Genomic DNA, 9,910 nt, shown 5'->3' with positions numbered 1-9,910 from the left:
GGGGGCAAGTCCCTGCTGTTCCCCGGGACTCAGTTTCCTCCATCTGTGAAATGGGTTTGGAGTTGGAAGTCTGCCCCTGTGAGGCAAGGTCTGGCTGCATGTCACACTATGGGCTCCTGCAGAGGACACAGGGGGACACTCCAGACTCTATGGGCTTCCTGAGGTGCTGGAGGCCGTGGCAAGCGGAAGCGTGGTCCCTGGCTCTGGTGGCCTTGTGCACAGCGCCTCTCAGAGGCTGTGCTGGTCATTTGCCAGCCTGACCCTGCCTCCTGGGCTCCCGGATCTGCCTCAGCCAAAGCCTGTCACTGCTGACCGTGAGGATCGCATTGGTCCTCCCAGGTGCCCTGCTAAGGACCACATCTAATCCTGAGCGACAGCGACTCTGAGCAGCAGACTGCTTCTAGTGGGAAACTGAGGCGGGGGGGGGGGCTCAGTGACAAGGAGAGGAAGACCCAGAGGAACCCGGGAGGCCTGCTGGCCCCTGGGGTGCCCTCCCCTGCTGGCACTGCCACCCTGCCTGGATGCGGGCCCAAGGGCCCTCAGAACCGGTTTTTCTGGCTCTGGTCTTGAGCCTGAGGCTGTCACTATGCCAAGGACACTGAAGCCACTCTTGGAACACCTCCCTTTGTCCCTGTGGGCTGGACAAGGCCCTCAGGCTGCTGCTGACATCTGGAATCAGCTGCAGGGAGCGGGTAGAGCACAGAGCTCAGACCAGGGCTGGGCACTGACCCTTTATCTGCTAAAGGCTTTGGTTATATATTTCCTGTTCTGGCCTCAGTTTTCTCACCTGGAAAATGGATGCATTTGGTGATGGATTGTAACCAGTCCAAATATAGAGCAGTCAGCACAGCCATGGTGAGGTGGGTCCTGATACTGCATGCACAAGACAGAGGTGTGTGTGTGTGTGTGTGTGTTTGTGTGTGTATGTGTGCATGGGGAGAGGGGTAAGGAGTCCAGGGCTTTCTCAGATCAGAAAGGCAGTCATCTAAAAGAAAAAGGAGAACAGGGAAGATCTCTAAATGAACAATGGGGAAGCCACATCCTCATCCTGGCCACAGCACTGACCTGCTGTGTTACCCTGAAGACTCCGCATTCCTTCTCTGGGCACTTGGAGCCTACGGAGTAAAATAAAATCCTGGGGCCAAAATAGCTCTAGAATCCTTCTGCCTCTGTATCTTATTCCACCACCAGTTTCTTGGCCCCTGACAGTGGCTAGAGAAGTGAGCTCAGGGGTCCAGGTGAAGTGAAACCACGGGGTCCAGGAAATGACCCGTCTCTGCCCCCTGCTGGCCATTGGCCCTGTGCCAGCCTCTTTCTAGGGGAGCACAGTCTGAGGGCTTACTTAGGAGCCCACAAAATACATTCAAGTCTTTTTCAACTCAGAAATTAAAGCCAGGTATGGTGGCATATGCCTGTAATCCCAGTACCCAGGAGGCTGAGGCAGGAGGATCTCCTTAAGTTTGGAGCCAGTCTGGGCTACATAGTGAGACCTTATTTCCAAAAAAAAAAAGTCAGAAATTAAAAAATGATAGAATCCAGCTTGGATTCAGTTGTTGTACTAATACAGTCATAAAATATCATTTAAACACTTTTTTTTTAATAGGCAAAAGCATCCACAGGCCCTAAGAGCCACATATGGCCCTGCTTTTCCAGGGAAAGCATTGGGGTCTCACCTATCAGGGCTGCAGGGGGAAGACTGTGTGTGAAGGGCCCTGGCTGCAGAAGGTGCACCCCAAATAGCAGCTGCGTTGGGGGGTGGTAGCAGGATTTTGCCCCCCCCCCCCATGCCTGTGTCCCGATGCCCGGAATCTCTGGCAGCTGACAGCAAAGGAGATCAAGGTTGTGGATACATAACTATGCCAATCAGCTCACTGTAAAACCAGGAGGTGACCCTGGGTTGTCCCTGCCTGAGACAACAAGCAGCCAGCCCCCGTGGACACCTGAGTTTACCCCCATGAGACCCATGTCAAGCCCCTGACCTCCAAACCTGAAGGAGAGGAGGCCACGTCATTTAAAGCCACCACATCTGGGATGCTTGAGGAGGGCAGCACTGGGAAGAGAGAAACTGGCCCTGCGTGACACCTTCTGCCTGCATGCCCCGCCCACTTCTGTGCATAATACACATCTGCCCCAGGGTTAGCTGGGAAACCACCAGCACTGTGCCTCAGGTGACCCGATCCAGGGCCCTACACACGCTGGGCAGCCCAGATGCCTGGCCTTGGACATGGTCCAGGGATGAAGACCGCATTATGCTGTCCTCAGGAGCCTCACGGTCTTGCAGGTGAAAGTCATCACAGGTGACAGGAAAGGTCTGGGAGGGTAAAGGGCACCACATGGAGGTTTGTGTGGGGAACATGACTGGTTTCCCAAAGCTTAAATATGTGATGGTTGCTTTTACATGGAGAAGGCAAGCTTTTTTTTTTTTTTTTTTTTTGTCTTTTTCATTTTTACCAGAATTGGGGATTGAACTAGGGATTGGGGATTGAACTCGCAACCACCTGCTTGTAAGGCAGGTGCTTATGCCACTGAGCTAAGTCCCCAGCCCCAAGGCAAGACTTTCTTAAAGTAGAAAATGCATGGAAAATGTGTGAAGCAGAGAGATTCAGATTTGTTTATGCATTCATTCAATAAATATGAGACATGATTGAAGGATAAGACCAATGTGTAAATGTTTAAAAGTTTACTGCTGTAATTCTGGGAGTCCTCTTTGGTCAGGGTCTTTAGTTTGCAGTTTTGAATCCATTTAAAATGCTGACCTTTCACGGTGAAGTTGCCTGGCATTTCTGCACCTCCCCTTTGGGTGGCACTCAGCAGCAATGCTTGTGATCACGCCTCAGACAGGGTCGTCTTGAGAAATCCACCAGCAAATCCATGTAAGATGCACGCAGTTGGTGCTGAGTCCCAAGCACAAGGCAGACTCAGGCAGTGAGAGAGACATTCTACACCTGGATAGAACTTCCGGCTCGCGCGGGTGCACAGAGGTCCGGGCTCGAGGTTGCCATGCACGGTAAAGAAAGAGGCTGGAAAAGGTGGTAAGGGAGGGAAGGAGGGACAGCTGTCAAGGCGGAGACACTCTAAGGCTGAGGGACAGATAAAGGGAGACATGTGCACAAACTCCAACTGGGTGTGTGGACACAGCGACCCTTAGGCTAGGCTCAACTTTGGGAAGGGCTGGCTCATCAGGGTGATAACATTGTCTGACACTGGGGACACACGCCAGGCACCAGCCCGAGCACTGAACTGTCACCAGAGCCCGTGTGCCCTGATATTCCGACGTTCAGCAGCCTACAGATGAAGACATTGGGTTTAGAACTAAGCACCCTGCCCAGGAGGAGGACCAAGCTGCTGCATGGTCACGGGGGATTGGAACCCAGGTGGTCTGGCTCTTAACCCTTCAGTTCAACAATCCCCAGAGGGTTCATCATGCACCTCCAGGAGACAGACACCATGAGACTTGCTGTGACTACCAAGCCCCCTCCGCAGCTCTCAGAGTAAACCCCCCCCCCACACACACACAGGGTGAGGGGTGATCCTGTAGAAACAGGGGCCACAGACTCGACTCAGGGCTCTCTGCAAGCTCTTGCGGGGTGGAAAGCATTCTGGATGTCTGCACTGTCTGCGTGCCACTAACGGAAAAGCACCCCGAGCTTTGAAGATGATAGAGTTGTGGCTGTTTTGGCCCAGTATGCTCAACCTCCTGCCAGGCTGCCTGTGTCAGACGAAGCAGCTGCAAGAGGAAGAGGCCAGGCCATGGTGCCTGTGTGTGCATCTGTCCAGCAGAGCCGGGAGGGTGCGGAGTACAGAACTTGAGCCACCCCAGGCCGCAGCACAGAGATGGAGCCGGCCAGTGGCACCGCCCGGCTCATGGGGAACAGGGCTCTGCTGGACTTGGCTTTCCACCCAACTCCCCAAACTTGCTCCTGATGGGGCGATGGAACCACCGGTGCCTCTGCGGTGGAATGCTCTCCCTCAGAACCTTGCATAGCTCCCTCCTCTGCTCTGCTTGGATTTTCAAACTGTCTCCACCTCCTCGGAGGCCGCGTCTCTGAACACCTAGACAGAGATGGCTGCTATGCTCTAATACCTTCTCCCCGGAACCCAACGCGACGGAACTCCTGGGCACACTTTGCCCTTTTACCTTGCTATATTTTTCTCGCACTACTCCCTGACGTGACATGGTCTGTTCATTTTGTTTTGTTATTTCGTATGGTCCTTTTCCCTCTCTGGAATGTGAGCTCCATCACCAGGGATTTGGCTCCCCGCTCTCCCCCTCCCCCCCAGGTCCAGCCATGGTGCTCAGCCCAGTGCAGAGCTCCATTAGGGAAAGATGAGCACCTACTACGCGCCGGATGCTTTGTTTGCTGTATTTCGATCCATGCACGCCATGGCCCTTCCCCTGGTGAGGATGAGTCCGGAGCCTGGCATAGAAGGCTTTTCCACGTAAGCCCCTCTCTTCTCTCCAAAGCAATTATGAGGATGTGGTTTTAGGAGGACAAACAGGCTTTCATAATTCAACAATGAGAAGACAAATAACCCAATTAAGAATGGGAAGAAGGTTTTAATACATACTTCGCCAAAGAAGATAACCAAATGGCAATAAGCACAGGAAAAGATGCTTAGCTTTGTTAGTCATCAGAGAAAGTTAAATTAAAACCACAATGAGACACTTCCTCACACCCATCAGAAAGGCGATTTAAACAGCACTGGGAAAATGAAAAAAAACTCTGGGCCAAGCCAAGCTTTGGCAAGGACTTGGAGTAAATGGCACCCCCGGGGTTGCTGGTGGGCATGCACAAGGCACAGCCACTTTGGAGCTGGTTTGAAAAAGTGAAGCATAATGTTTGTCATATAACCTGGCATTTCCGGTCTTCCAGAGATGAAAGTGTTAAGCTCCCCCAGAGACTTGTTCACAGCAGTGTTATGAGGCCTAGGAGCCCCCAAATAGAAACAACACAAATGTCCTTCAGGGAGGATCAAGGACACATGAATACAGTGTATCTGCTTGATGAAATCATCTCTGAGAGTTAAAAAAAAAAAAAAAACCATAAACCCTGGTAGATGCTACAGTGTGGATGGACCTCAGAAACACTATCCAAGTGAGAAAAGCCAGACAAGAAAGAGTGCATGCTGTAGGACTGTGTGTTTTAAAAGAAAAGTCCAAAGACAGCCGGGCATGGTGGTGCACTCCTGTAATCCCAGCACTCGGGAGGCCGAGGCAGGAGGATCGTTGCAAGTTCAAGACCAGCCTGAGCTGCAAAGTGAGCCAAGGAAGTGGAACAGGAAGCTGAGCGCGGTCACGGGGGCTGGGAATGGGAACCGGGTGATTGTTACTGGTATTTTAGGATGATAGAAATTTTCTGAAATTAGGTTGTGATGATTGTTGAACAACTCTGTAAAATTTACCAAAAATCACCCCTTTGTGTGCTTAAAATGGTGAATTTTATGGTGTCAACCACACTTCAGTAAAATCTTTACACATACACCACATGTATATATTTCACCCACTAAGTGTCTTCAAAGGGAAATCGTGAAATTATTGGGGTGCAGGGCATAGTGGCGTATGCCTGTCATCCAAGCACTGGGGAGTCCGGGGAGAATTGCTGTGAGTTTGAGGCTAGCATGGGCTACATGGTGAGTCCAGGCCAATCTGAACTACATAGAAAGATCCTGCCTCAAAATAGAAATGTTATCAGGGAAGCTGGGGATTTAGCTGAGGGGTAGAGAGCTTACCCAGCACACAAGATGCCCTGGGCTTGATCCTCGGCATTGAGATAAGTAAAATAAAGTCTTGACATGTACCTCTGAACTTTGACCTGGAAGTAATAGAGAGGCCAGTGGGAAAGCCCAAACTTAGAGCCATAGTGAAGGGTTGAGTCTCCAGTCTGCCACTTGCTTGGCAAGTCATTTAAACTCTCCTGGCCTCAGTTTCCCCATCTGTGAAATGGGAGTGACAACTTTTACCTACCCTTAGGATACTTTTGACAGTTAAAGGGTGGGTGACAATAAAAGGCTAAGGGGGTGCCTGCACAGAGACACCCTCTCCATAAGTACTCTGTCCCTCGTGAGGAGCCACAGCTCAGCACTGGCTTACTGAGGAGATACTGTAGCATGTCCAGAGTAAGTGGGATTAATGCACTCAGCAAACATCTCATGAGTATCTTCTCCCTACCAGACCCTGCCTCAGACTCAGGAATGTGAAGATGTTTAAGACCCAGTCTATGCCTTCTAGGAACTCAGAGGCGAGAGGATGCCACCACTTGCCATGCAGCTGTGCCCTGCAAAGAACCCAGCAGAGACCCGAGGGGCAGGGTGGGGCGTGGTCTGTGAGGTTCAGGAAGCTTCCGGAGAGTGCTGGTTGGGCAGGGGTCCCAGCAGCCGAAGCGGAGGAAGGTTGTCCCCAGCCAGCGGCCCCTTCCACCAGCCAGGTTCCTTCCGGGGACTGAGATGAAAGAGGAGAAGGGAATGGCGGCCCCTCGAGCTGGCAGGGCTCCCTCAAGGTCATCTTGCCCGGCCACTCTGCTTACTACGACCTGGACTTCAAAGGCTCTTAAGTCCCTTTGAAGAAGAAGCTGTGGACAGCACCACTTCGTGATTTGCACGGAGAGTGGAAATCAAGTTTCAGGAGCCGGAGACGCTGGACACCCCTCAGGCTGCAGGGGGTGGGAGGAGGGGGGGGCAGGCCCTGCCTGTCTGTCTTGGGTGAGAGACTGCGACCCTGTTCCCAGCACCACCTCACCGGAAATGCCCGCAGGACACAGAGAAGGCAAGAAAGGGCACCCCTGCCTCATGCTGTGGGAAGCTACTTTGTGCCAGGACCTGCCAGGTGCCTCAGGAGGGTCCTCCAGGAGGTGCGACTTCTCACCCCAAGTGTCCCTCAGCATCTTGGACCTCTGAGAGTCGAATGACTTGCCTGAGATCACCCAGCTACTAACCAGCAAGGCAGGATACAAAGGTTAGCTCTGCCTCCCCCAGGGGTCACGGCTTCCATGCTGGGCCACACTTCTAGGGAAACTCCACATTTACATTTTTTTAAAAAGGAATATTTTTCTAATAACTTGTTCTATTTTTAAAAATTTTTTTAACTTGTTCTATTTTTAACAGGAAATGAAATATGAGAAAAATTGAAATAGCATCATAAAATGAACACAAAATTAAACACAATCTGTAAAGGAAAGAATAGCATCTCACCCAACAGCCATAATCCAAGTAGAGGTTGATATTTCAAAAAGACTTTTTCCCAGGCCCCAGGCCCCTGTGTTTGCATGGTTGATCCCACTTTGTGTATACCATATTGCGCCCCCCTTTTTTTCTTGGCAAATTGTGTCATAAACATTTCCTTTGCTATTTCAAATTCCTTGTAAACATTTGGTGGCACAATCTTCATCAGTCTGAATGAGTTTATTTAACCAAGCTCCTGTACTTGAATATGTAACTCACTTCCGTTTCTTTTTCAAAACAGCCTTTTAAACGTCTCCTGACAGGCCAAGGCAGATGCAGCATCTCGCTCTGCATTCTTAATGACAGGCACCGACACCTCCGTGCCCCGTGCCAGTTGCCCATTAGGCAGACAAGGCGAGGGCAAGAGAGACATCCAGGCACCTGCTCGAGGCTCACACACCTCCTCCTGTTTTGCTGTGTCCCTCCCCATCCTGGGGGAGGTGGGCTGTGTGGGTACCTTCTTCCCTGGAGAAATCAAAGCTCAGAGACACTGGCGGAGCAGAGCTGGGTTCTGTCTCAGATCCATCTGACTCCCCACCAGGCTGCTGCCTCCCAGGGGGGACCAGACGCCCTCAGGCCTGTTCTGTGACATGACTGTTGCGGTCCCCCCCCCCAGTGGTCACAAAGTTCTCTGCACTTTGCAGAAGGCTTTTGACTGTAAAACCGTGCTGCTCAGGGCAGGGGTTCGCAGCCCTTGTCTGGGGAGATGTAAATTCGGAGGGAAGCGCCCCACTATGGGTTCCCTTCCCTCTGCATCCTGCCAGGGTGAGCCTAGAGCCCACTCTACTTGTTATGAATTTTTTTTAACAAAGCAAATAATTCAGTATTCTGTTTTCTACTTTGTGTTTAGTTCATAGCTAAAGCTTGGGGGAATCCTCCCGTTGTGTACCCAGATTGAGAACACTGATTCAGAACCCAGGTCAAAACCAGGAAGGAAGTTACAAAGATTTCGAGGCTGTCAAAAATAGCTCTTGGAAACCTCTACCCTCAAGCACCTGCGTTTGATGGTGGGAGAGGCCCTTGCTCCCTTAGTCTGTTAAACAACCACAATTCATACTATTGAGTATTGATAGCGGGCAATACTTGTATGTGAAAAAGGGCTTTGCCAGAGAATGGCTGATCTGTTCTCCACTCCTTGCTGGATGTGCAGGTGACTACATTTCCCAGAATTCTTAACGGCTGGGTGAGGTCATGTGACTTTCCCAGCCAATAGAAGGTGAGGAGACGGAACAAATGCCACTTCTAGTCCAAGGCATTTAAAAACCTTGTGAATTTTCTATACTGTCCTGTGCCCTTCCAAGGAGGCCCTGGAATTCGGGGTAACACCATCTCAAAGTGAGGATACCTCTATCAGTCCAGGCCTCTGAGTAATTGCAACAGAGCCACCTGCCAACCTACACCAACGTGCACCATTAGTGAGAAAGGGACCTTTGTTGTGTTGGGTCCCTGAGACCTCCAGGCAGGTTTGTCCCTGCAGCCTCTCCCAGCCTGTTCCTGACCAGTGCAGGTCCCTCGCACGGCGCAGGGCCTCATGCTTTCTCCTGCCCCTTCCCTCAGTGACTTGGGTGGGTATAAATCAAAGGCCAGCATAGACAGGGTAGGTAGAGTGGAGGATATTTCACCAAGCTGAAAAACCCTTTCTTCTCTAATTCGAAGAAGCCTTGTGGCAACCCCAAGGACAGTACAGTCTCAAGATCTGGGTTGCATCAGAAGAAAGTATTCATGGTTGATAGTGACTAGTGATGAATTTGAAAGAGCATGTTGGCAGAGGTCCAGGGGGCTGATTGTCTCAATGGCCCTCTGAGAAGGACTCTTCCCTGACTGCTTATCTGGCCACTCACATGGGTTCCTTGATCACTTAGTCCGTTGCCTGGGGAAAATACTTCCCCCAAGAACCACACAGAGTGGCCCTGCACCAAGGCTGGCAGTTTTCTGAAGCTGGTGGTTTCAAGCAGGAGCCTGAAGCAGTATCATCCCACGATCTGTTGGTCATTTCAGAACTTTAGAAATGTAATAGTCAATTCATTAGAAAGAAAGAACTTCCCCCCACCATGAGCCTGCCACCCTGGACGCGGAGGAGAGGAAGTGATGCTCCCGGGGTTTGGCTGCCCTCAGGGGAACACCGCTGAGCAGCTGCCCCACACCTCTCTGCCACCCCAGAAGCTTGGATTGGAGGAACCCAGGTGCTTACCCCAATCCCTGCACTGTGGGACAGACCGCCAGTGTGGGAAACACCCAGGACTCAGCAACCAGCTGCCTCAGCGGAACACAGAAAGATGTCAAGACAAAGGAACAGGGCGCAGTCTCCAACCTCCAGCCACCCAGAACACATCCAGAAGACATGGACACAAAAGAAATTAGAAGTCACACACCTACAATCTCTGAAATGGTAGCAACTGAAGTAAACAGACAACTTAGTGCTTATGTATAATTTAGTTTTGCACACCTGTATGTCACCCAGAAGACTTCCAGGAGACACAGGCATGGAGGAAATTGGAAGCCTCACACCTGAGATTTCTGAAACGATGGCAACTTAGTGCCTGTGCTGTTTGATTGACTTTGTGTGCCTGCGTCTGGTGGCCTGAGCATCTATTTAGAACCTAACAATGTGCATTACAGTTACTATGGCTGGTGTCCGACTGTCTTGTTTTTGTAATCCAATATCATTCCCATTATTTTGTCTTGTCTCATT

The 9,910-nt window shown here is 51.0% G+C and overlaps 1 non-coding gene across 1 annotated transcript; it reads left to right on the top strand.

Annotated features, from left to right (window-relative positions):
• The first annotated feature begins 9,122 nt into the window (after positions 1 to 9,122).
• LOC111757279 (small nucleolar RNA SNORA2/SNORA34 family) lies at positions 9,123 to 9,259 on the top strand. The gene has a single exon (XR_002791650.1). It is a non-coding gene; the product is annotated as a small nucleolar RNA SNORA2/SNORA34 family (small nucleolar RNA).
• The last annotated feature ends 651 nt before the right edge of the window (positions 9,260 to 9,910 follow it).

Source organism: Cavia porcellus, unplaced genomic scaffold (genome assembly GCF_034190915.1).
Source record: "Cavia porcellus strain 051 isolate PalLab524CR breed Dunkin Hartley unplaced genomic scaffold, mCavPor4.1 scaffold_25, whole genome shotgun sequence".
In the NCBI taxonomy this organism is placed as follows: domain Eukaryota; kingdom Metazoa; phylum Chordata; class Mammalia; order Rodentia; family Caviidae; genus Cavia; species Cavia porcellus.
The sequence above is the reverse complement of the archived record's forward strand: the minus strand, read 5'-3'. Positions and strand labels throughout refer to the sequence as shown.